At 43.0% G+C, this 25455-nt stretch overlaps 1 protein-coding gene across 11 annotated transcripts in view; it reads right to left on the bottom strand.

Moving 5' to 3' along the window:
• Positions 1-15178, bottom strand: part of sif (still life) — an 83356-nt gene extending 68178 nt beyond the window's left edge. For all 11 annotated transcript variants that reach the window (XM_065497433.1, XM_065497426.1, XM_065497427.1 and 8 more), the window contains exon 1: positions 14968-15178. The gene's annotated coding sequence lies outside the window, so the exon portion shown is untranslated. The remainder of the gene's footprint in view (positions 1-14967) is intronic.
• Between the last annotated feature and the right edge of the window lie 10277 nt (positions 15179-25455).

Genomic DNA, 25455 nt, shown 5'->3' with positions numbered 1-25455 from the left:
TCTCACACTATATAGCTATAGTCTTGATCAATATTTAATTTTTGAGCACTTTAATTTTGGGGTCAAAATTATTTTTGCAGGATAGAAATATAGCTATAAAAATGTTTACCAGCAATTTAGAATTTTTGTCCGCAATATTAAAATTAAATTGGATTTTTGGTCCAATGTAGCTTGTTTAACAAAAAAAGTCGATTTTCTGACATCACTTTTGAAGCTAGAATTTAACGATTAGTTGTCAGTTGCCTTCTACGTAGCTTAAAACTATAAAATAGATGGACTGAAGCCTTATGATGAAATCTAAATCGGACAAAACTGCTGTACTTGAGCTAGAGTGTTCAAAAACTGTTTTAGTTTGAGCAACTCTCGTGTTGAAAACGCAATCCATATGATGCACTTTTCATAATATGCTTTCCAACTCTAATAAACCAAACGTTGTGGGTGAAAATCCAAAATAGTGGCGTTGAAGTAACAACTGAGGTCACTTAAAGCACACATCATCTTTATTGGAAGCAAAGTTAGTTTGTCTCGACAGAGGTGAGGGTGCGAATTAATAATTCACACCTGCAGCAGCAGCGGTGGCAAGGTGTGCGGAAACCTAGCGAGAGCAGGTCGGCCGAGTTTGCCGAGCGAAAAAGACGACTCGGTGCAGATATCGAGCCAAGCCTCCAACACATTTCGTCTCGTCTTTTGCGACTCCCTGAAGACGTGCGAGCGAGGCGCAGTTTACATGATGGCACGCCATTATGGCTCGCTGGGTATTATCAAATTAGCCCCGCCAATTCGGAGCAACCGAGAAGGCAACCGACCTGCCGCCGGTGAAGCAGATAACGAGCAGAAAAGAGCGAATTTCATGCATTACGAGTTACTTAGCAGTCTCATCGGTAAGGATGCTTGCTTCCCCTTTGGCTCCTAGTTCACCCGATATACATATATATATTCCTTTCAGGGCGGGGCTGTTGACGCTCCAGAGGAAACGCAGCGCAAAGATGCCTTTCAGCTTAAAGCTCACCACGAAACGAAACGAGCAACACCAGAACATTACACTTTCCCTACAACTTCAATATTTAAATTTAGTTAATCCGGTTTGAAAACGGTTTGGTAGCACGAAATCGAACAAATAAAGATGGAAGAGAATGCAGGAGACATAATTTTCATAACATTGAGTTTTAACTGTGCAATAGACAAACGAAGTCCTAATTTAAGGACATTGATCGATAGGAATTAAATTATTTATTGAGTGTAGCCTGCAATGCTAGTTTTTAATGTTTTGCAGAAAAACCAGCAATAATATCAATAGCCTTTAGAACGCGTTTAAAGGTAAGCAATTGGTAAATAAGTGGTGTATGTGGAATAATAAAATTGCTATCATTAATTTAAATTGAATGGGCCGAAACTACCAAGCATATATTCTGTAACCAAACAATTTTCCTAGATTGCTTCTTCATTTATCAATTTTTCAGGGGCAATATCATTTGAGTACGCCAGTTAATAAAACCATATTTTCATAAGATTTGCACTGTTCTGCTGGTTTATTAAATTGTAAAAAAGTATTAAACATATTCGCTGATTACGACAACGCTTGATAACAATATCTCCTCCCTCGAAAATGTGAGTCCAAATTAACTCACTGTAAAAAATGTACGAATTTCAGCTTATTATGTGACAGCTCATTTTATGATGTAAAATTTAATTTTATCTGCAAATTTGGCAAATGATCATAAAGTAAAGATAAGATTCAAAAAATCAAATTATTTCCGTAGTTTTTGATTGCACTTCTAAATTTTCATTTTGTGTACGATTGTTTCAAACAATGTAAAAATATTTTGAAATTTATCAAACGGTTTTGCTTTTTATGAAAAAAATCACCAAGGAGAAAAACAGCTGCCAAATGGGCAATTGTGTAAAATTTGCAGCTTTGAATGAATCGTCGGCAGCAATCGCGCGAGTGGAAATTTTCCAGATAGTTTAAAAGGTCGTTTGCAAGTGTTACTCCATTCAGCTGACACCGGTGTGCAGTGGCGCGACGAGATAAAGCAGGCGCGACTCGACCCGAATAATTTACCCACACAACCACCACTACACCTGTTCACGTGCAAATCAACACATGCAACACACAAAGCGGTGGCGAGGGAGCGATTGGCGAACGATAATAAATGAAGAGAGAGCGAAAGAAGGCGGCGGCGGCGGCGTGGGTCCGGGGGCGGCAGGGATCAGCCCCCGCGGGCGACGGTCCCCCGGCCTATTAGCGGATCGTAATTAAAGTGGCCGAGAGGGAAGATAGAGCCCGAGTGCGCGAGCGAGCGAGCGAGAGAGCAGGCGAGTGAGCGGGCGAGTGAGAGAGAATGGCATGATTTCTTTTGTGTGCTCTCTGGTGTAGCACTAGGAGCATCAGCAGCCGTGGCTCCAGCGGATCAATACGCCGTCAAGGTACATACTCGGTCGGCACCATGTATATAGCCCCCACACACAGCCTGCCAGCCAGCCAGCCCTTGCTTACACACACCGAAACCCTTCCTTCTCTAATGTTACACACACTGTATTTGCCTTCCTCGTCGCCGTCTTCTGCCTCTGTTTCTTCTCGTGCCGCGCGCAAGCTACTTTTTTCTCCGCTGCCGCCACTGCTGCTGTTGCTGGATGTTGCTCGACGTGTCTTAAAGAATTCAGCTCGACCTACATCACCCCTCTGTTTATCAAACTCACCCCCAGGCTGGCCGTGCAGAATTCGCCACAGCGCAGCCAGCAGCCCTCCTCTCTTTTTCTCTCAATTTTGCGCGGTTTCGCCTCTCTGTTTCTCTTTCTTCTCCGCTGCCGTGCATATGCACGGAGGTGTGTGTGTCTGATTAAAAGTGCAGGTGCGCAAAGTGGCGCGTTCAGCTGCTGATGAAACGCATCTGTTTGATCTCGCACGTGCACCCCGAGAGTGAGACTCACATACGCGTCACTTTGTTGCGGCCTGCTGTTTACCAAGTGGTTCTCACGCCCTCTCTTGTCTTTTTCCCTATTTGAAGAAGCCTGCTACTGTACTTCATTCACGCACTTTTTGTCCTCAATCCGCCTGATACATCGCACCGCCATTCTGATAAAAGAAGGCTCTAGCAGGTTGAAAGTGGGCTTGACTTCTTCTAGATTGCTACCTACACAATGCCTGTTGGCAATTTTCTAAAGAACTCTCAAAGGCTTGACGTCTTTTACGTCCATGGCAAATTTGGTCTAGTCGGAAAAGCATTTTAGCATTGTCATTATTTAACAAATTTCTGAAAGCATTTCCAGCAAAATTACTCGATGGTGTTTGCACACGAGGAAGGCATTCCTGAAGAAAAAAGTCTTAATCGGACTTGACCTCATTGCTAAAAAGTTGAAACTTTGCTAAGTGTGTTTGCAATTTTATGATGATGAAAATTTATATTCTTGTGAATTGGGTGCCAGTATAGGAACCGAAAAATGTCAAGACGAATGTAGTTTCAACTTTAACAACGAGGAAGAGTCCGATTATGATTTATTCAGCTGAAATGCCACAAAAAATTGGCCAACGTCCTCTGACTAAGATATGACCTGTTTTAAAAATTCTACCCTCGTTAGTTAGACTTGGTGTACTAAAAATGTCAAGTAAGCGACAGCTTTGCAATCATCTCAAACGCGTGGCTTGCTATTTCGGTGTTGAGTTCCTCCGTTTGTATATGAGAAAGTGTCAAACACCAATGACTCAAGTAGAAAAAAGCATCTTCAGAATGTTTAAGCCGCATTTGTGGATGCATAAATTTGTTGACATCGCTAGTTACAAAATGGAGATATCGGTATAGAATAAATATTTATCTGGGAGAGAAGAGTTAATAGTTTATAAAAGTGAAGGAATTAGCAACAGTCACAGACTAGCAGAGAATGACGCAATGGAATGAAAATTCACCGAAAACAATAATCGCAATAATAGATGATTTGCCAATAGACATAGAAATCGCTTTTCCGTGTTTATAATCAATTTTAAATCCGAGAAAACATGAGTCCTGATCACGGATATTATGCACGGAATGAGAAAAATAAAATATAGTCTAGATGTATTCTGATGATGAAATCTGATTGCAAATTATACTCTAGTCTAGCGAAAAATGTCACATTTGAGTGTCGTGCACGAAAAATGACTCAGAGAGAAGCTTCAAAACTATGCAAAACCTAAACTTTAATATTTTAGTGTTATGCTCTTCCTATTTATAAAATTTTGTACTCTGAATATTTCTCTAGAACTTTGAATCAAAACATCTGGGTACATAGAGCAGCCATTAAAAGGGGAAAGAGGAAACCGGGCATTTACAACCCTGCACTTAGGGGCAGGAATTGTTTTGCAACAATTGATAATGCTAGTGCATCAGCGTCAGCGCAGCACAAACCACCAAGGAAAGGCTGGCAAAATGGCAGAGTGGTGTCATTTTTTGCGAAGCACCACGACGGATAGCGAGTATTGCACACACCGCAATGGCAACGGGAGGATTCAAGCCAGGCAACACCGCGCGGCTCCAATTAAAACAGCAGTTGAGTGCGTCAAATAATTTAGCGATGAGAAAAATGCCTGGCCGACGGTGTGTGGCACTCACTCGGCTGGCGTATCGATTTTATTATGTACTTTGAATTTCCCCCCACATTTCAGCACACTAGCAGTGCACACGCTGCTGCTGCTGCAAATTCGCTGCTTCGGCGCCGAGCAGGCTTTTCAGCGCCACCGAGACCTGCGTAGCCTCATTTCCCGCACAGTATACAATTCCTAATGCAATTTCGAACTGTGGTCGCTGCGCCCCGCACACTGCGCTTGCCACCCCATATGCTTCTTCTGCCGCTCTACTTGCCATTTACAATAGTACGTGGTTTAAGTTCTTGTTATGGCGATGAGTGGAAAATGTAAACGCTTGTTTTCCCGCAATAAAAAACTAGATGAAGGGTTGAAAAAGCTGCCGTCTGTTTAAAAAAGATACATAACTCGAAAATCGATGTAAAAATATAGGGTTATATCACTTCTGATAAACTCTCTTGAAGAAACATTCCGATCATAAAAAACCGTTAAGAAAAAATGTAATCACAATTTGTCTAACAAATTTTCCTGTATAAACAAATTTTTAAGGCAAAATAAAATAAAGAAATTCTCTCTATTCTACTGAAATAGGAAAAGGCTCACTATTTTGCGCTAACAACGATACAAAATATATTGGATCAAACCCTTTTTGAAGGGATGACCTTGAATTGGATCCCACAGAGGTAAAATACGTTTAATCTTTCCCAAACATTTTTATTGAAATTGAGCTAGTTTTTACCATTAATTTTTCATAGAATATAAAGTTTATAAAACAAATTAGGCGTCCATCACTAAACTATTGCATATCTAGTTTTGTAGAATTTTGTTCTATTCTCAGAGCAATTTTTTTACTATTTTTTCTTTTAATATAAACACTCGCCGCAAAATCTATATTTATAGTATTTTTTAAATTAAAAGGCAAGATTCTTTCATTGAACTTAAAGTAAATTTTTTCAACCATATTTGCCTGGCCAAATAATGAGCACTCTACCTTTATAAACAGATAAACGCTAGAAGCATTTTCGTCGCCAAATTGACTAAAATTCAAAATAGCTAGTACCGAAAAATGGAATGAAGTTTACGTCAAGTTGTCCACGCGTGCTTCATGTCCCCCTGAACAAACATTTGCATTTTACAAGGGCGATAAAACTGCGGCCGTGCGCGAACTACCCACATTACTATTTAACGGCGCCAACAATAATTTTAGCACCATTGGCCGCGAACGTGCTAGGCTATGGGCAGGTAATATTAGGAAGCAGTTTATTTATTGCTTATGCTGGGTGACAAAAAGAGGTGCCGTGTTAGAGCTTATTAGCACGCAAACATCAACAGGCTGGCTGAGCTTATCTTGGCAGGCATCTCTCTCTCTCTGGATAACGAATTAACAAACAACGCACTTAACATAGCCGGGCTACTAATTTAATAAATGTCCGTATCGCTGTGACACGCGCATTTCACTTGTAACACAGCCGGCCAGACTAGAGGGACATTTTTGCAGAGTGATAATTGACCGTCTGGCAAATGTATGACTCGAAATGCAATTAGTGGAGGTCATTGTGTATTTTACTCTCTTTCTAATCAGTTTTGGCGAAAATATTTGTTACCAGTGTCGCAGCTGCGTATCCAATGTTTTACTTTCTCAATTTTTATCTCAATCTTGCACGGAATGTAGCGATTACCAAAATCTAACTGATGAAAGAGGAAATGACACACAATTATTTAAACATTCAAATTACATCTAAAAATAATTTCTTTGATTTTAAGAAAAATCTGGTAGAATTACTCTTTGGTTGTTTATTCTAACTTAAAATTATAAGATAGATAAATATAGTTGTGTCAGAATAATAAAAAGAAGTGAGAAAAGGGAGACATTTCTGGCCAGCAGCTTGTTAAGACTACTCATGAGTACAAAGCCGAAATGAGCCCAGACTAACAGAACCACAAAATTAACTAAACTAAAAAAAAGCTTGAACTAACATACGCCTTGCACAGTGATGGAAACTGTGCCGCCGAACAGTCTTTCGATGTGGGTGGTAAAGTATCGTTCCACAATTTCCCTATTCTGTAGTCAAAAGCCTCCAATTAAAAATATTTATTTTTTGGTCAGATCAAGACTTAGTGCTCTTTCTAGCAGAAGATAGTGCCTCCCAAAAAATTGATTTTTCTGTAAAAAAAATGTTTAAAAGTTCGAGTGCAAAAATGTAAGCTAAACAAAATTTATCATAAAGATAAGCTTTTTCCTTCAGATTGGTGAAACTGTGGAACGACATGCCACCTGAACTTAAGAATTGCACTGCTGCCGAGTTTACCCCCTGTGCAAAAAGCATCTGTGGCAAATTTATAGTGATCAGTGAATTTAGATATGTGTCATTTGCGGCTCAGCACGCGAAAGAGATTACATTGTAATTTTATTAATCGTTTTGCAATTTTTTTGCTAGTATATGTATGCCTTTTCTTGCTGTATAGTCTTTTAATTCTTTAATTTTATGTAATGTCACGCAAGAATAAACAAGTATGTATAAAATATAAACCATAAAGCTAAATAAATGTGATTGTAAGATTTTTGTGGCATGTTAAAACTAGATAGTTATTCCTATGGAGAGATTCTAGGCCAGGTGTTACATTATGCCAAGCCCAATTTTGAGAACAATGCATTTCGAAAACCGAGACCCAGAGCCAGAAAATGTAAACAAACGAGCTATTGTGTTGAATAAAACATCTGTTGAGCTGTGTCTGTGATTAATTATCATCAATTCCGAATCCTCGCAAGTATTCTCCATAGTCATGGTGCTCAAGTTTGTTGACACTCGAGCAGTCTTTTCCCGTGAAACACAAATTCAATATCAAAAGCATGAATGGAGAAAGAGAGGGGCGTCCGCCTTTGTCCTCTCTGAAAAAGATGCGGCCGACTAAATAAATTTTTGAGCAGTGCAAGGCCAACAATTGAGAGCGGCGGAGGCGGAATAAAAAGCGGTGGTGAGTGTGTCTATGTACTCGGCCTCCCCCGCACGGCACACGCAGCTGCATCCAAATGAAATTCTCCGGGCTGTGTGTTACACCTGACTGTGAGATGGAACGAGTGCGCCCATTACATAATTCACGATCCCTCCGGGAAGCGAGCGAGCGTAGTCGTCGGCCGGCGCATTCCTCTCGCCTCCTCGCAGCATCCCTGCCTTCCTTTCATCCAGCGCGTTTCGGTATTTCTTTCCTCGGCAATTGCTGTTCTCGTTAAGCATTAACGATGGCGTAAACATCCGAAAATGCCGTCGGATATGGTGTCCGTGACTTTCTGACATGAATGCTAACACAGCAGCGGGGGTAATCGCGGCGCCGCGCATATAGGGGAGCGAAATCCAACAATGTAGAAAGTCACGTTTGGCCTTCATACCTTGCTTTACAAAATTTCGCGGGTAAAAGATCGTTTCAGTGGTATTAATAGCTTTTCTTTGGGACCACTGTAATAAATTTAGATTTGAGTTTAAATGTATTATTTCTGTCTAAAATTCAACTTTACTAGTTGAGTTACCGGAACAAACTAGCCTTCTTTAAATTTTTAGAGCAAAAAGTCCGTTTTATTGATTTTTTAACAATCCGAGTTCATATCTTAGATGACATGCCTTTCTTCTTTTAAATTAACCAGTTGTTTGAGTCTCTCAATGGGGGAAAATACATAACATTTTTTAAAATTAAGGGATAATAATTTGCACATATAATATTTTTTAAGTTTATGTATAGATATAGTTTTTTTTAAATTAAAATTGGAAATAATCTTCGCTCAGAAACAACCAAGAATGGTTGAAGAACTATAGCAGTTTTTGCTAACAACAACAGATCTTCAAAAGGACGCTTGGAATACATATCAAAGCAGTTCTTATTCTATTTCTAGAAATTTTTTCAAATATCAACTCACCAATTTAAATTCTCAATTTATGCAGGCAACCCAACCTACTCAGGTTTGTAAGGCTTAAATTTTCTCCGAAGTAGAACTGAATTATATTATGTAAATGAAATCCGATGCGTTTCCATTCCATTCAATATACCCACGCTCAATTGTTGGCTATTTTGGAATGTCAAATCAAACAGCTGTGTTTTTGGAGAGTACGATCCATCTCTACTCTATAAAAGTGGTACAAAATGAAAACAAACCGTAAATCAGGCGGCGAGTTAGAGATTACGCACCAGGGCAATTACTCACACCACAAAGATTTGTCTGCGGAAGAGCGGCTGGATTAATTGTTATCGCCTCCTCAACAGTTTTCCAATATTAATTCCGAGTGGGCTGCGAGTTGGCACGTTTTGCGGGCCAGCATAAATATTGCGCTGCCGGTTATCGCAGCTCGGGGCAAGCAAATACTCACACGCAGCACGCGATATTAAGTAAGAAGCGCCGCCCAGGGCGATGCTATCTCTGCTATCCCGGCCTATTTGTGCGTGGGTGGGTCTCGCCGTTGCTGCTTATTTCGAGGCGTACAGATAACGCGCGCTTTACGGTGCTTTCCGCCGTTTTTAAAGTCGCGGCGCAGCTTGCGGACGCACCAGCTGGCTTGAGGAGAGTCACTTTTGGGGCTTCCAAATTGGCTTTTAGCCGCTGCAATAACAGTGCCGCGCGCGTTGTCACAATTACGAGACCTTCCAAGTAAAGACACTGCTTGCCAATCATAATTGGCAGAGTCGCCGCACATGTTTTGTTTTGATCGGAGTAAGTTTGTCACATTCAAGTCAAAAATAAACAAGCGTGGGAAACTGTCTATTTTTAAAGAAAAATCAATGAAGTCGTACATGTGAGCGATGAAGTAAAAAATTGGGGTGTTATCTGAATTAATAGCTAACTAGGTTCGATGTTTCGTATTTTACCCCCTTCCCCAAATGCTATCAGGGGCAGGGTGAGGCCAACAGAATTAAAGGTAATTTTACAGACCGCGATAAATTGTTTTGGAAGTTTATTTTGTGTACTAATTACCAAAAAGCATGCTATACGGTACACAATTTTTTAATAAATTTGTTCATTCGAATAAACTTTAGGCATGAGGTAATTACTAATTAATTAGCTCGTATTATTTTCATTAAAATTTCCCTAGCTTTCGATGGGAGTCGACTTGTGCCCTTTGAAACACAGGCCAAGCGAGGTTAACTTATCATCTTGCGCCAACTGCAGGCAATTAAGCGCGGCATTAAGCGATTCATGTACTCGGTGCACGTGCATTGTAAATAAACGAGCATCCCACGTGCCCTCGCCTTACCGGGCCGGTGACACATCAAACGCGCGCGAGGGGCGCGTGGGCGGCCCCTCCGTCCGTCAGCCCACTCATTATGCAAGCGACGGCGGCGGCTGCTGCTGGCTCTCCCAGGTACAATCGCCGATCGAGCGATCGACGGAATTCAATGCCTTCCCCAGCGGACCGATGCCCGTAATCAACGCGCTCTTTTCTCTAAATGCCGGAATGCGGCGTTAATTTGGGACCTTAGCTTACGCCTGAACTAATTCGTTTAATTCTTCGCCTTATTAGGTGCGGCTCTCTGGCGCGCGGGCACCCATTTCTGATTTGTTTGATAACTGCTCAGCCCTGAAAATTGAGTGTCTGGCATCGTGTAATCCGCTTTAAGAGCCCGATTTCTTGGTAATGACGCTACGCATAACGAGTGAATATAGTGAGGTTGCCGCTCCGAATTCCGGCAGTTAAGGAAATTTGAAACCATTTTCGGAGCTCTATAACTTCTCGGATTGGCGTGTTTTGCCAAACGTAGCGTGGATAAAGCCCGGTTCAATTATGTATGATGTACTCACGACATGGTGGAAGCCCTTGAAATCGCGCCCTCAACAGGTATAATTGCCTCACGCACGCGAAATGCAAGTGTGATTTTGAAGCCGGCTCAGCTCGCAATGCGCCGACCACGGCGGCGAGCATATGCCGGGCTCTTTTTGCCGCACGCACGGCACATTCTGGTTTTTGCATCAGCTGCTGATCGTGTTTCTTTATTTGGAGAGTGTCGAGCGACCGGCCGAGAAGCCAGTCGGACCACCTTCAGAGTCCACCGCAGTGAGTGAGATGCATCCTCCGTTGAGCTGACCACTCCAGATCGTTCGTTGACTTATCGACAAAAAGCAGCCGACTTGCATTCCTCCGACTTCAATGTGTTCCCCCAGGTTTCATCGATAAAGACTTTTAAAACCTCCAATCAATAACGGTTCTTGCAAATGCAGAATCTGACCATTTAAAGATCGATCTGTAATAACTGGTACTTTTAGATTTTGATTGTACGTAATATGAGTTGTCTGAGGCACTGGGTGAACACAAGAAAGCCTCGATTGGCACAATTATCTAACCCATTTTGAAATAGGGCGGTAAGGCTCTGATTGTGAGAACGTTCACAGCTTTGCTACATCATATGTTTTAGGCTGTTTTTCTGGCAAACATAATTATTTTTAGACAGGGTTTGCGATCTGTTTTGATGGTTTTCAGACGGCTTTGAAGAATATTTAGATATTTTTGAAGTAAGTAAGAGTTAAAGGGTGGTGCTCACGAGGCAGAACGAGCTGATAGTTTTATTATGCTTATTAACCAATTTTCCTTGCGTTTTTCTTACCCACATCACAGGTTTCAGAAAGTTTCATAAGAGATTTAGGCAGTTGTAAACATGTTTAATATTTAAAACGTGATTCGCGATCACTTGGTGTCTAAAAGGAATTGTGATAAAGAGAAAATATTAAATTCCTAACCCTAAGTTTAGCCATATATTTTGGAAAATTGCGTTAAATTCCAAAACACTTTCTTGTCGGAGTTAATTTGAGGACAAGGACGGTGTGTGTGGTTAAATGGGTAAACGGCATTGTTTAGGGAACAATTTTTGAGAAACAATGAATAGTCTGAGTTGTTGGAACAGCGTTCGGAAACGGGAAAAACGTTTTTCTTTCGCCATCCTGTCTTTTTCCCACTCCTTGTAAAGACAGTTTCAAACTGCAAAGTGAAGTTCTGCCGCACTCTTTTCCACAGATGCAAGTTTCCGAGCACAGAGTTGTTGGAGACAAATGGGACGCGTTGGCCCGGTCGACACCTAAAAGGTATACAGTGCGGCGCAGGACGCGCGCTGACAAATCGACAAGTTAAATTTTGGACAGTCGGATAAATGCGTGCGGCCTGCGTGAGTTAATTCGCTGCAAGCCGCGAGATTTCCCGAGACACCCGAGCCAGCCAGCCAGCTTTTGCCAAATTGATGGGGAGATTTGCATATTCGGCCGACACCGGGGGAGCGCGCGAGCCGTCGCGTGGTGCCAGTGAAAATAAAGCCTTTGACGCCTCTCCGGGGACGATCTAAAAGATCGGATTTATTCTCCGGTCCAGAACGTAACGCGCGTCGATGGCCGCGGGGAACAATTTGCTGCAGACCGACGGAGTTAATTCGATTGCGAGTATCCAAATATTGGGCTGCAAATTGATTTCGGCCGGCCGGGACAGACGGTAATTTGGTTTGCCCTGATTGCCGTCACTGCGGTGTTTGGACAGTTTTAATTTGAAACAACATCCACGCGCACGCAGGTAGGCGCTCTGGAAAGAAGCTCGCACATCCATCACTCAGGCGAATACACAATTAAAGGGTCGGATTTCTATGTCGACGCGCAGCCGGGGACGCTAAGTAAATAAATCATTCTTATTCTGCTGGACACGCGCATGCTAAGCTGATTAATTAAGTGCCAAACGGCGGATACAGCTTGTCGCTATAGAAGAGTGGGTGTCGTTTCACTTCACGTGTGTGCGCCTTCGTCGCTCACTTCAAGATCGATTCTCCTCGCAGCGAAATTGATGTCACTCACATCAAGTTAAATAAGAAAGTAAGCACGCTCCTCGTCGTCGAGGCGACGCTTGATTTTGATGAATTCTGCTCGCTTGACATTCTCAAGTGTGTTTGTGTCAATCGATCCATCCTTCGTCTTGTTGCGGCATCAATGTCCCTTTGTCGATCTCATTGCGTTGCTAGTAAAACCATCTATTGAGACTATGATTGGAAATTTCACAATACAAATTCAAAGGTGTTATTGTCTTCTTAGGAACTTTGAGTTGTAATAAAGGGCAGAAACATCAGCATCACCTTAAATTTAATAACGTATTTATACGTTATTGCACAGTTTGGCCAAATCGTGTTCATCCTTTCTTTGCATATGTCGATTAAATCTCACGTTTGCTCGACTGACCAAATGCTATCAGGAAAACATGGAAGAATTTTGTAGTAAGTATAGAAATCTAATGCCTTTATACTGTGCAGATTGGAAACCGTAAGTGGAATATTGAAGGGGAAATAATGTCACGCATTTCCTTACGTCATGAACAGTATCTTACCTGCAAAACAAATTTCAACTCAGCAGGAATTCCGAATAATCTGTCGTTAGATACGATCGACTGCACTGCAATAACTTATCTAGTAATATGATCCTCGAGGAAAATTTTGCTTTTTATATTAGATAATAGTTATTTGTTGATTTTCTTCTCTTAAATTTAATTATTGTGTGCATTTATAAACTGCAGAGAGGATGATGTTAAAGAGGTGATTGGGGGGGGGGGGGGGTATACTGCTGCAAGCCACTCGTAAAACACTCAGGCAAAAGAGATATAGCTTGTCAAGTCAAAGCTCAATCTCTATCTTGAATTTATTTTGGAAGTTTAAATTTTCTTCATTATTAGAGCCTTACTAAAAACAATTAAATTGCAAGATTCTTAAGGTGACAATGAAAAACATCTCTAAAAAAGCAAAAACGTATTTCTACGGAGCATGTGTGTCCTATTATAAGATCAAGTGAATTTCAGTACTAGTAAATAACCTAATTTTTGTCGTTTGAAAAATTTTAAGGGAAAATGAATCTTGTCTCGTCGCTGAAACCAAAGACAATAGTGTAATTTGAAATGTGTCAGGCCAAATGAGATATTAACGTATGCTATCAAACAAACAAATTGAAAATGTTCTGCTTTTTCAAATTGACAATTTCCAAGGGCTACGAGTTGAAGAACTGCATGGTGGTGGTTCGGAATTATTTCCCCGACAAAAAGTCCTCAATTGAGGCGGCAAATCGAACGAGTTCTGCCATTCGGCGGCGATCAGCTTTTAAGGAGGCAAAAAGCGTCGCGCTACGACATCTTGGCGAAAAGAAAAAAGGCGACTAAATATTCCTTGTCGGGGAAAGCATCGAAATTTCGCACTGGCGCGCAAACCGTTGCGTTCCGGCAGGGGCGAGGCGCAGTGAGAGACGTTTTTCGGTCGAAACGCGAGCCCGCTTCCGCCGCTGCTCACTTTCACCCTCGATCGGATCGGAACAAAGTGGGCGATCGCGCGGCAGCGGCGTCGGCGGGTGCATCGGCGGAGAGAGTAGCGCGCGGCTCTCTAATAAATTATTAGCCCTCGGAGACTCTCGGGCAGGTAGGCAGGCAGGTAATTGAAATATTTACAGCGCACCGGCAGCCCTGACTGCCGCGAGAATGACGTCGAGATGGATTGGGTGGGTATGCACTGACGTCACGTGACTATGTACAGCCTCCAGATCAATGGTATGGACCAGAGCGCGAGAGCGAGCGAGGCGAGGCGAGCCGAGGGCTGAGTGAGCGCTCGCTCGCTCGCTGCCTGCCTGCCTGCTCTATGTGTATTTGGATGTCGCGCACCCCTAAATGCTGTTACGCCTAGCCCGTAATCGGCCACATTTTCCACCCCACGCCACCAGACTGATTTCGAAATGGGAAAACTTAAATTGTCCGCTAAATTTTGCATGAGCAGCGACTTGACGATTCCACCGTGTGCCGAGGAATGCGCAAATTTCTTTTGGCACAAGGTGCGGAGCTCTTCTTCTTTCTGCTCCTCACTACGCTTTTTTATCCTTTTCTCTCCCTCGACATCGGAAGAAAAGACGCGAGTGGCACAAACGTGGAAGGAAATATTTTCCGACCCGCGAACTGTTTCAATCTTCCGGCAGGTTAATTAGAATTTTACCTTCTCCCTCTGGTAATCGATACAAAACACTGCGCTTTCTTTGCACCTCAAACCACCTGATTTCGTGCGAGCACCAACTTAAAATTTTTAAACAATCCTTCCTTTCATTCCAAATTTTAGCATTTTTACTACCAAATTTAGCTTTAATCCGATAAAAGTTTGAAAAAAAAACCAAGGCATGGTTAGAAAACGAGCCGAGCTCGGAGTGCGCCCCTCGACCACTTGCTGCAAAATAAACAAAGCGTCCAATGCGTCAAATGGAGAGCCGCACCGTGTTTGTCCGGCGGGCGAGTGCGGAGACGCGGCCCGAAATTGTCGGTCGCGAATTTTCAGCCATGTTTGCGTCCTCTGCGAACGCCCGAAAGGAGTGGAAAAGCGGAATTCACCCCCGTGCGGCGAAATGGAGCAAGGCCTGGCGCGCGCCCCGCCGACACACTCACCCTGTCGAGCTGGTAGCCGTCCCTGAGGGCGCTCTCGCGGGCTCCCATTTATCAATCCTGGTGCGTGGTTTCGGCGAAGAAGATTTCCAGCTGCAATCGAGCACTGGCTCACTGACTCACTCGGCTCGCAACACCTTTGTTTAGTGCTGTTGGTGTGTTTGCCGCCCGTCCGACCTCACTTGGCCTGCTTTGATCCGCGACTGCGCCGCAGCCCGCGCTCCCAGTCCGCCTACCACTCGCGGGCCCTTCTGCTCGGCTAACTTGGCCCTCCGCCGCTAGGCTACACGCCGCGCCAGTGCACATGGGGCCCGGCCCCGCCTGCGCTGATATTCGCCTCCGCATGCTGCTGCACTTGGCACTTTTTTGCCCTCTTCACTGTGTATGTGTGTGTGCGTGAATATTGCAGATTACGACCAACTTAGTAAATAAAGGCACTCTGAAGTGTGAATAATGACACGACTGTTCTCTTCGTGGGAGTAAAAAAAGGAAAAATATAATTCAATTCTTTGCATCTCTTTTCAAACATGTGCTAAAAGATCTCGTATTTGCTTAGAGTTAAATTTAGGGATTTATGAATACCATCAATGCAATGTATATTAAGCGTGTTTTTACCAATTAAAACCATAGGATGTGCTTTTCGATCAAAACATCACTCATACTTGAATTGAGGATTCTAATCAATAATTCTATTTGTGTGTACACCCCGTGTTAATATATTAGAATAAAGATATGGTTGTTGTTGTTGTTAGAATAAAATTAAATACTCTGTGTTAGCTAAAATAAAATCTAAAATTACAAATTTGACCCTTCAGGAAATTCAAGGAATGTATGTGTTATGAAGGATTAGAAAGGTTTCGATGGTGTTAGACATTTTTTCCCATTTGATTGTGCGGCTATTGTTGAAAGAATTGAAATCCTTTATGCAAAGAGATTATTTCTGGTATTAATGTTTGAGCTGTTTTTATTCCTTCATTACTGGCCGTACAATCGAATCTAGAAATTTCTTTTCCTTATAAACAACTAATCATTTTAATAAACTTTCCAAAGAATTAAAAGTAAAATATTATTCTATGTATGTTTATTGTTACCGCTCTTCAATCAATAATGCATACAAGATATTTTAGTCAATGAACAATATTTTGACCGACAACAACAAATTTGAAGACGGAACGCGTGGGATATCTAAACATTCCTGACTCGAGGCGCAAATCTGGTTGGATGGCGTGCCACCGCGTGCATTGGCTCAGGGCAGTTTCGGCAATTAAATTTTTAGCTGCTGAAAGTAAGCTCGGCGGCGAGAGGAAACGAGGCGGATTGGACCGGGCCCCGCCCTCGGTATAGGTACCACAATGTGTGCCAGCATCACAGAGTGTAAGAAAGGCACCCTCCGAGAGCAGCGCGCGCGATCAATAACAACAGCGCGAGCAGTTTGGTCTCATCTCTTGTGGCTGCAGGCTACTTCATTCGTAAACACGTAACGACATCAGAATGGCCATATTTAATGAGAGTGAGCACGAGAAAGATAGTCACAATCAATGGCTAACCGAGCGAATGAACATTACCAATGAGTATTTAAGAGAACTATATAAATTGGAATAAAGGAAATTAAGCCGTGGACCCTTAGTTTTTTTACTATTGTAAACATTTGATTAAATTTTGAAACCTTGGATTCTGATGGGACATTCAAGTCTTTTTTTAAATTCACAATTAATTTTGCAGTGGTGGATACAATTTGCTGTTTTATTTTAAGCTTAAATGTTACTTAGAGGAAGATTTTTATAACGTCAGAAAAAACTGCTCGCCAAGACATTTTAAAATTGGAACGCGGAGATGAAACAGTTCAGCAGAGAGTGTTTAAAAATGTTTTTAGAATAATTTAATGCAGTGATTTATCCCATAATATACTATAAAAAATATGTGCTTTTTATCGCCTTTTTGTATTTCCTAGACACTCTTTCGCACCCTCAGGCTTCACAAGAAACAAAATTCAGATGCAGGAAATTTTGGATCACTGGTCGTTAATGATGATTAACTATTGAAGGGTTCAATAAAAAAGAAGAAATGACGAAATTGTTCCACTTTTACCCCCTAACTATTTTTTTTTTTTTATAGAAAAGTCGTTGTAAAATCAAACTCAAAGTTTAATTCCATTTCGTTTAATTTCTTTTTTTGCATTTTCTATTCAATTTTTTTGGAACAGGAGATTTGGAAACCATTCTCCAAGCAGATAAAAATTTCCTGCATGCATCATCTGACCGAGCATATAATTCACATTTACTTTTAATTCTTTTGTCAGACTGTCGACATGTGAATGCATCCAGCACGCTCGAGAGAGAGAGAGAGAGAGAGAGAGAGAGAGAGAGAGAGAGAGAGAGAGAGAGAGAGAGAGAGAGAGAGAGAGAGAGAGAGAGAGAGAGAGAGAGAGAGAGAGAGAGAGAGAGAGAGAGAGAGAGAGAGAGAGAGAGAGAGAGAGAGAGAGAGCTGTGCACGAACGAAATATGGAGCGGGCGAGATTCGTTGATGAAAGGATCGATCTGCGAATGTGCTGCTCTATGTGCATGATCAAACAATAGCGATTCGGACCGGCAAGCAATGTGCTCCTCTCATGAAAAAGCCGAGTGCACCGACGGCGAAGGCTGAGCGAGGAAGATAATAGAAGAGGGCCGTGACCTTTTGACATCGTTTCTAGACAATTTGACACAACACACTAGCTGTTTTCGCCGGCTTTCCTGTCATCATGAATCATAACGTCCTGCTGCCATGTTTTCCGATTCACGGCGTTTCTTTATATCACTAATGATGTTTAATTATTTATTTCAAAACACGAAACAGGTCAACCACAATTCAAATGAGCGTTTGATTAGTTTTAACAATGGCAGAGGCATAAAAAATATCAATTTGGTAATAAAAATAACTTTACTCGGTAGGCAGTTGCAGTTGCAAGCGAGAGTTAGATTAAAAACCAACACGAAAGAGTTAAAATAAACCGACATAAATTTATTCACATTATTTTTAATTCATATTTTTTATGTAAAAAGTAAATATTTTATGTTTTTATTCTTTTCACGAACGACAGAAAGATTTTCTCGAAATTGTTTGCAACGAATTTTCCCCTTTTGCGGTCTGGGATGGGCGAAAATGGCGCTTTTTTGCTTCTGGCCCGAACCACTGCTCCATCGCAACTGCCATTTTCCCTTAATGCGACGCGGAATGATTAACTTTGCACATTTCCTTTTTTCATCTCACAGCAGCTGGGCAGGGCAAGCGTGGCAGGCAGGGTTGAAAGGATTTTGTGCGTGCAGCTGCCGAGCGATGAGTTAGGCAGCCTGCCTCACACGCGAGCACGGCGGGTCTGCCTGAATGTGATTTACGCAGGCGTACATGCACTCCCGTTAGTACACGCGGAAAAGCGGAGCAGCCAGCTCGTCAATAGCGATAATGCAATCGCGCTAACGTCCTTTTTGCCTCTTTCCCTGCACGCATTTTCCGCTCGCTAATTGACTCGGGTGAAATAGTCATGGAAATAATCCCTGGGCTGGGGCATTTTCGGTTTCAATTCATCCCTTTTCCTGTGTACAGCACAGGAGTGACAGAAAAAAAACTCGGCAACTTTGCATGCAACCAGGGGAAAAAGGAGGGCGAGGGCTGAATTCGCATGCAAACTCACTGAAAGCAGACAAGGGGGACACTGAAACAAGTGTTGCGGCGGCGAATCAACTGGTACTTTCTCTCGCAACACTGCCGCTGCGAACCGCAAAGTGAGCAAACTCGACCTACTTTTCCACGAACAAACCAGTTTTTATGTTTCCACTGCTGCAGGGTGGAAATCAAAATTACAGTCTTTGATTCTTGAGCGCGGCGGAACGAGTGGGTGGGTGCCTGGTTTGGCCTCTAATCCATGTTGGGTACATGCAAATTGTCTGGGCAGCAGGCTAGCATTAAAACATGCTCGGCCAGACTTATCGCTGGTAACTCGCACGTGTTGCACGTCACATTTATTTGCAAAATTTATCGCGGAAAGTTGGTCGGCACTTGTAATTAAGCTCGACTTGTTGCCCCGAGCGTGCAAAATTCAAACCACGAGACATCTGTCATCAACACGACGTCACGGCAAATTTGATTGTCTCCTGCTTGTTTCGGGCCACGTGCCCACACATTCATTATGAGTAAAGAGCGTCGTGCAAGCGTCACCGACCCTCTCCTGCGCATAAATGCATTAAATTATGCGTTCACGGCTATTTCCAGAAGCCCTGCGTGCGAGGCCCGGTTGATAAAAGTCAATGAGCCGCCTCTAGAGTTTCAAAACAAATTGGCGTTGACAGAACCGGTCGCCTGTAGTTTGAGCCAAAAATTGAATCCAATTTCTCAGAGGCCTCGATATAAATCTGCAAGGTTGGATTTCGGCACCATCGGTTGGTGAGATCAAAGAAAACGGGTCGTAAGCAGCGGATAAATTACGCAAACTGTCCAATACCGTACATAGACGTGCTGCTGGCTGCCGGGAGCGGAATACGGAAAAAATCCGGTTCAACTGGGCCAGCCGCCGGTGATGGGGCAGTAGATTTCAATTTGGCGTTGCTCCTCCTATTTTGCTGCAACCCCCTCAGCGATATTCTAGCCTGCATAGCAATAGCAATCAATATGGAAACTCTTTCTTTTCGCTCTGGCTGGCTGGCTGGCTCTTTCGGCAACGAGTGAAATAAATAGCCTGCCTTTCTTCCTAGTGCCCCGTGTGCCGCCGCCGCCGCCTAATGCGGGCAATTGGCCGAGGGCGAAAAAGAGCGAGCAGGCGCGTGCGAGGGAGTGTGTGTGTGTGTTGACATTTGCACCCTCGGCGAACATCAAGGGGCTCGGGCCCGCTCGAAACAATCACCGGCGCCCCAGTCAAGGGGCAAAAGGGTTGGCTGGCTGGCTGGCAAGCTCAAATCTGCTTATCTTCGAGTTGAGTAGAGGGCGACTTAATTTAAGTGGCTGCTGCTTTAATTTTTGTTCTCAGCAGCCGCCCCCTGTGATACGGGTGGTGCAGGCACATGTTTAATTAATGGCACAGAAATAACTCGAGCGCCTGGCCGCTTTCGGTTTCATCTCGAGTGCTGGCTTTGCGGGAAAAGAGCAGAACGTACGCGCCCGATTTGATGACCTATATTCGCTGCAACACAACAGCCAAACTTTTCGGGCCACTGTTTCCGCGTCGTCGTCGTCGTCGTCGCCGCTGCAAAGTTGGGACACCTTCATAGATCGTCTTCACGGGCCATTACCCGCAACACGATCTGAATATCTAGCCTGTAACTCTGGCTAATAAGAAAACTTTTCGAATTTCGTCGAGGAGCTCGCTGCTCAAAGGTGCTCACAGGCTGCGTGGTAAAAAAAAGGGAGGAAAATAATGTGCTATGCCAAAAGTTAAGAAAGTACGATATTTAAATCACTTGATACCTGTGGCAGCTCAAAATTTGCTGCCTTAATCGTGTGGAGGAATTTCGTGACTGAGAAAACGATTCCGAGTGAGTGATTGCGTTCTCGACAAAGTGAACCATTATCACGCCACCCACATAAGAGTGATTGAATAATATCGACGCCGCGCCTATAATGCCACGGCGAAGAGGCTCGAAACTCCGATTTAATGTCATGTCCACGAGACAGTGTCGCGCACGGATGCGGCTTCGAGGAGGTCAAGCAAATGCCAAATGGACGGCAAGAGCGAACGCGTGTTGTGCGAAACGCCGGCTGCTGCGTGCGCGAAAACTGGGCCGCGCGCGCGGTGGCGGTGGCGGAAGCGGAGAATCGTGCAAATTGGAGAAATCGAATGGCGTGCACTCACAGTGAGACAGTAGAGAATGTTTGTGGCCGGCGAGACTGGCACTCGGGGGCATCAGGACAAGGTCGGAGGCTCAGGTGGCTGCAGCTACGACGGCTGGAACGAGTGAAGAAGCAGAGCTAAGGTCGTACTACCACCCCTAGCCCAGCTTTCCCTCTTTGACCGCCACCACGGGGGTAGTCATGGCGACGGGCCGGCCCTCCCTCCCATGCCTGGATCACCCAGGCCCAGCCAAACTTCCCCGCCAGCCGTGCGACCGTGGATCGAGAAAAGTGAAGCACTGTGTTTTTCCAATGCAGCATCCGCCCGCTCTCTCTCTCTCTCTCTCTCTCTCTCTCTCTCTCTCTCTCTCTCTCTCTCTCTCTCTCTCTCGCACCCCGCTCGCTGGCAAAACAAATAATGCTGCTCCGCCTCGAGAAATAAGGAAAGCGCACTCGCTCGTCAAACTGGCCCGATCTAGTCGTTTGTGCCCAGTGCCCGAATTTACGAGCGTCGATTTGGCGCTGATCAGCTCCTTTGTCTAGCTCCGATTTCTGTCCGATTCGGGGGGCGCGTCGGCCGTTGACCGAAAAAAGGCAGCTCTTGACCTTTTATGGCGCGCGTATTATACACGCTATTTTTCGGAAAACGCTAGCCCCTGCTTTTATGACGAACCTTTTGCGCGTGTTTGCCATGAATGCACGTCCTCTCTGTTGCAGTTTTCTTGTCCCCTGATGAGGATCTGCAATTTTCCGGCAAACGAAATTCAGCACACGGCTCCAAAGGACCCTAATAAAACTACGGATACGGAGATACACAAACCCAAGCTTTCTAAGGGCTTATGCAAAGAATGGAATAAACTTTTGCAAAATAGATGATAGCCTAAGTTTAAAATGCAGATTTCCTCTGCTATTTTCCATCTGATAAATATTTCGTTGTCAGTAGATTAATGAATTAGAGTATACTAATGATACGTGGACGATTTTACAGAACCTCACTAATGCAGGTTAAAAATATTAGAGTATAATTTATTAAAAAAAAAACACCAACTGTGTACAATTTAATTTCAAATCAATCTTAAATATAGTTCAGCGTAGGTGTCGAATAAATATCCTAATCTAATTATGGTTCAGCGCAAGGCAACTCTGCCCTATGCATTGCCATATATCCAGACAAGAGTCCAAACGGATTTGGAATTATTGCGAAAGCTTTCCGACTCACTACTTACTGGTTTGCACCTTTCCAGCATGCGTGAATTAATTTCACTGGCTCAAAGACTAGCTTTTCAATAATAGAAGGCCCCGGTGCGTCCTATTCTGGACTGGACTTCCTCCATAGTGAGGCCCGTGCGTCCACGCTATTATTTTTTCGCGATGTTATTGGAACACGGAGTTTTCGCGAGTTGTTCGCTATCAGGGGGTCGCCCATCTCAAACGAGGTGAACCGATAAAAAATAAAATAAAAAAGGTGAGGTATTGCTTCAAACTCTTGCAGAACTGTTCTTTTACAAATTCTCGGAATTTACTAAAGTTTTCATTCAGATACGAATTTGGTGGTAGATTGTTCCACGGGCGGTAACACTGAACTTAAAAAGCAGTTTTCAGGCCCTTCCATGCACTCACAAAAGGAGCCAGCAGTTTCATTCTGTGCGCATTCGTAATATTTTATTGAAAACTTCAAGTCTACAGAATAATTTATTTTTTCATATTTTTTTAACAATTACGTTATTTTTTAATAAAAACCTGATTAAAATATTAATTTAAATGTTTGTATTAGTTTTCTTTGATGTATTAGTTTGCAAAAATTAAATGGTAACTTCACGTTTAGTCAGTTTGAACTAGAGGTGGTGTAGAAAGGTGCAAAGTATTAGTCACAAATTTTGACTTTGCAATCTTGCCAATATGCGAAATTCGCGCCACGAATAATATCCCTCTTGCGGCAGACACGGACCAAATTTACATGCGAGAACAGCCAGCTTGTAAGATTGCATATGCGAGGGAGAGGAAGCATGTTGTGCGAAAGACAACGTGTGTTTGTGCGTAGACGTAATATTCGCCCGCGATTGTTGGGGCTGATTTGCGAGCGAGCGTGCGTGCGTGTGGAAATTGTGTTGGTTGCCAGCATTCATCAGATGGGGCTGCGAAAGTGGCAAGTGGCTCAAACAACAGATAAGACGCGCGCGTCAAGGTGCAAGCAGCGAATAAATTTTGTTTACGCGTCTTTTACAAGTCGTAAAGAAGCACACGCTGCACACGGCATAATATCATTACTCTTTATATCACGAATACACACACACACACTTGCATGCACGCCGGCGGTGGCGGCAGAGCAACGGCGCGGCACACTCATACACACGCGGCGTGTAATGTGTAGGGGCGTGGTTGCGACTGCTTCCGACTTGAATCCTCGCAAAATCGATACGCGCCGAGTACAAGGGATGATGTGAGATGCTCTCGCGCTCCACCGATGACCAACTGCCAACCTAATTTGCCAAATTAGCCCCTTGCGAGCTCGAACTTTTTATTTAGAATATTTTTTAAACTGATATACCAGCAAAATTACTTGTTTTTATATTTATAATTAGCCCTTCAATTTCCCTTTTTACATTTTTTAAGGTGAGATATATATTTAGGGTAAAGTTTGTTTACCAATTCATGTGAAACACAAGCTGAAAATCCCTTATAATCTTTTAGCATTAATTTTCGGGTTAATATTTTTTACATGTAATATTTTTCGCTTGAGATTTTTTCTGTATACTTGTTTATTGGGGAAGGTCATTAAAAAAATCTAATAAAATACTAAATAATGATCAATTAATTTAATCTCTTAATTGTGCGAAAAAAATTTGAACCTAATCTGATGTTTCCCGAGTTGTGAGACATTTAATCTCACCTTTCAAGATACAAGTTTCAGAAACAGGCATACATCATAAAGTCACGGTAGTACTAGGAAAGCAATCATCAGCATTTATTTCCTTGATGCCAGTATCCAAAGAATATGAAAGAGTTTCTGGGCCGTCAGAAAAGCGATAATATTAGATTAGCGCATTGAAATGCCGGGCGCATCCTGAGAGCACAAGGCAGTTCAAACACAGCTGAATGTTTTCAACGAGCAAGTCGGCGGCGGCGTTTTTTTTTATCCTTGATCATGCTGCGCTTGACAGCATCTTTCAAGGTAGCCATCATCCAGCTCGTAACTGCATTGCGCCATGGGTAAACTAGCTTCAATTTAATTCCAGCCGAGAATTGATTCTCGGCCGCGCTCTCTCGCTGATTTATTGATTTCGGAACGCGCTCCTCTCTTTCTAACTCTCTCCCACTCATTCCGAGGGTTAATTTGAGTTAACTTTGTTTCGCGTTGGGAAGGATGGAAACTTAAATACGCTTTCCAACTGAGTGAGGCAACTGTGCACTCGGCTTTCCGTCAGCTTTCTTGAGGACGGCATGAAACTCTTGATGGTAGAAAATATGTTGATTATCGAGATTCAGGAGGAACAATATTTACAACTTTTTTAAAAACTAATTTTTTATTTAAAACGCTCTGAGTAATTCCGTGAGAGATTTTATTCGCCTGCGATTTTTATATTTTTGTTTGAGCACCATTCTGATTTTTTTGGTATGTTTTTGTTTTTAGGGTGGTATAGAGGCGTTGAAATAATCACAAGTTATAATAATACTAGAATATTGAACTTTGTGCCAAAAGATGCCCAGTTAGACACCCTAAAACTTTAAAATTTGAAACAAACATATTTGTTAATTTTCCACACTTGAGTATTTTCGAATTTATTCCTGATTTTAGAATGGCAAAAACGGTGCATTTTTTATTTTTTGTAATGATTAAATTTTGCCCTAAGTGTGTGTGTAACATGTCTAGAAAATTACAAGATGATGCAATTTTTGTTACGTTGAGATTTGGAGGGTCAAAGGTTGAAAAGCGTGTGTTTTTGAGTCCCAGTGAATAGTGAGAAAATCAAAATTGCATGATCAGTCAATTTTTGGCTCTGAGGTCAGACGAGACTATCAAAACAGGTGAGAAATTGAGCCCTGTCGTCGATTTCATTCAATTCGCATGTATAGCGACTTAACCAGAACCTGACCGGCTTTGTATTGCTTCGATTTGCAAGATCTGCACACCAGTGCAAGAGCTTTCAGAATATGTTCAATTTGATCCTTTGGAAGCCATCAAGGTGCTCAGGAACAAGATTTTGGGCATATCATGGCGTTGCCTCAGCGCCTTGATAACTTCCAAAAGATGGAATTGGATTCGTCCCTGCTTGCTCCCTGGGTAGAGTTTTTACAGGAATGTTGCTATTGTCTGATTCTTCCCAATTGACAAATTTTTTAACATGACTGTATTATTGACTTAAGTGAGAATAAACAACCAAGTATGGACACGAATCATTTGCACGATTATTTCCAGTCCACGCGTCGCAGGAGCGGAGGGAGAGTGTCCTCGTCGGTGGGGGCGTTTACTGAGAACTTCTTTGCCTTCTTCTTTATTATACGATACAGCGTGACGTTTAAATAATTAACTGCCATGGATGCGGTTAATTGCTGGCGAATTGCACCAGCTGGCAAAGCTCGGGGCTTGGCGCGCGAGGGATTGCGCGCCGGCCCCGCTCTGGAGCCGCTGAAATATATACGACCCTCCGGTTCCTGACATGTCTCTGCCTGCGTCTTGTGCGCCCTCCACCC

Source organism: Cloeon dipterum, chromosome 1 (genome assembly GCF_949628265.1).
Source record: "Cloeon dipterum chromosome 1, ieCloDipt1.1, whole genome shotgun sequence".
NCBI classification, from domain to species: domain Eukaryota; kingdom Metazoa; phylum Arthropoda; class Insecta; order Ephemeroptera; family Baetidae; genus Cloeon; species Cloeon dipterum.
Note: the sequence above shows the minus strand (reverse complement) of the source record. Positions and strands in the feature narration are given on the sequence as shown.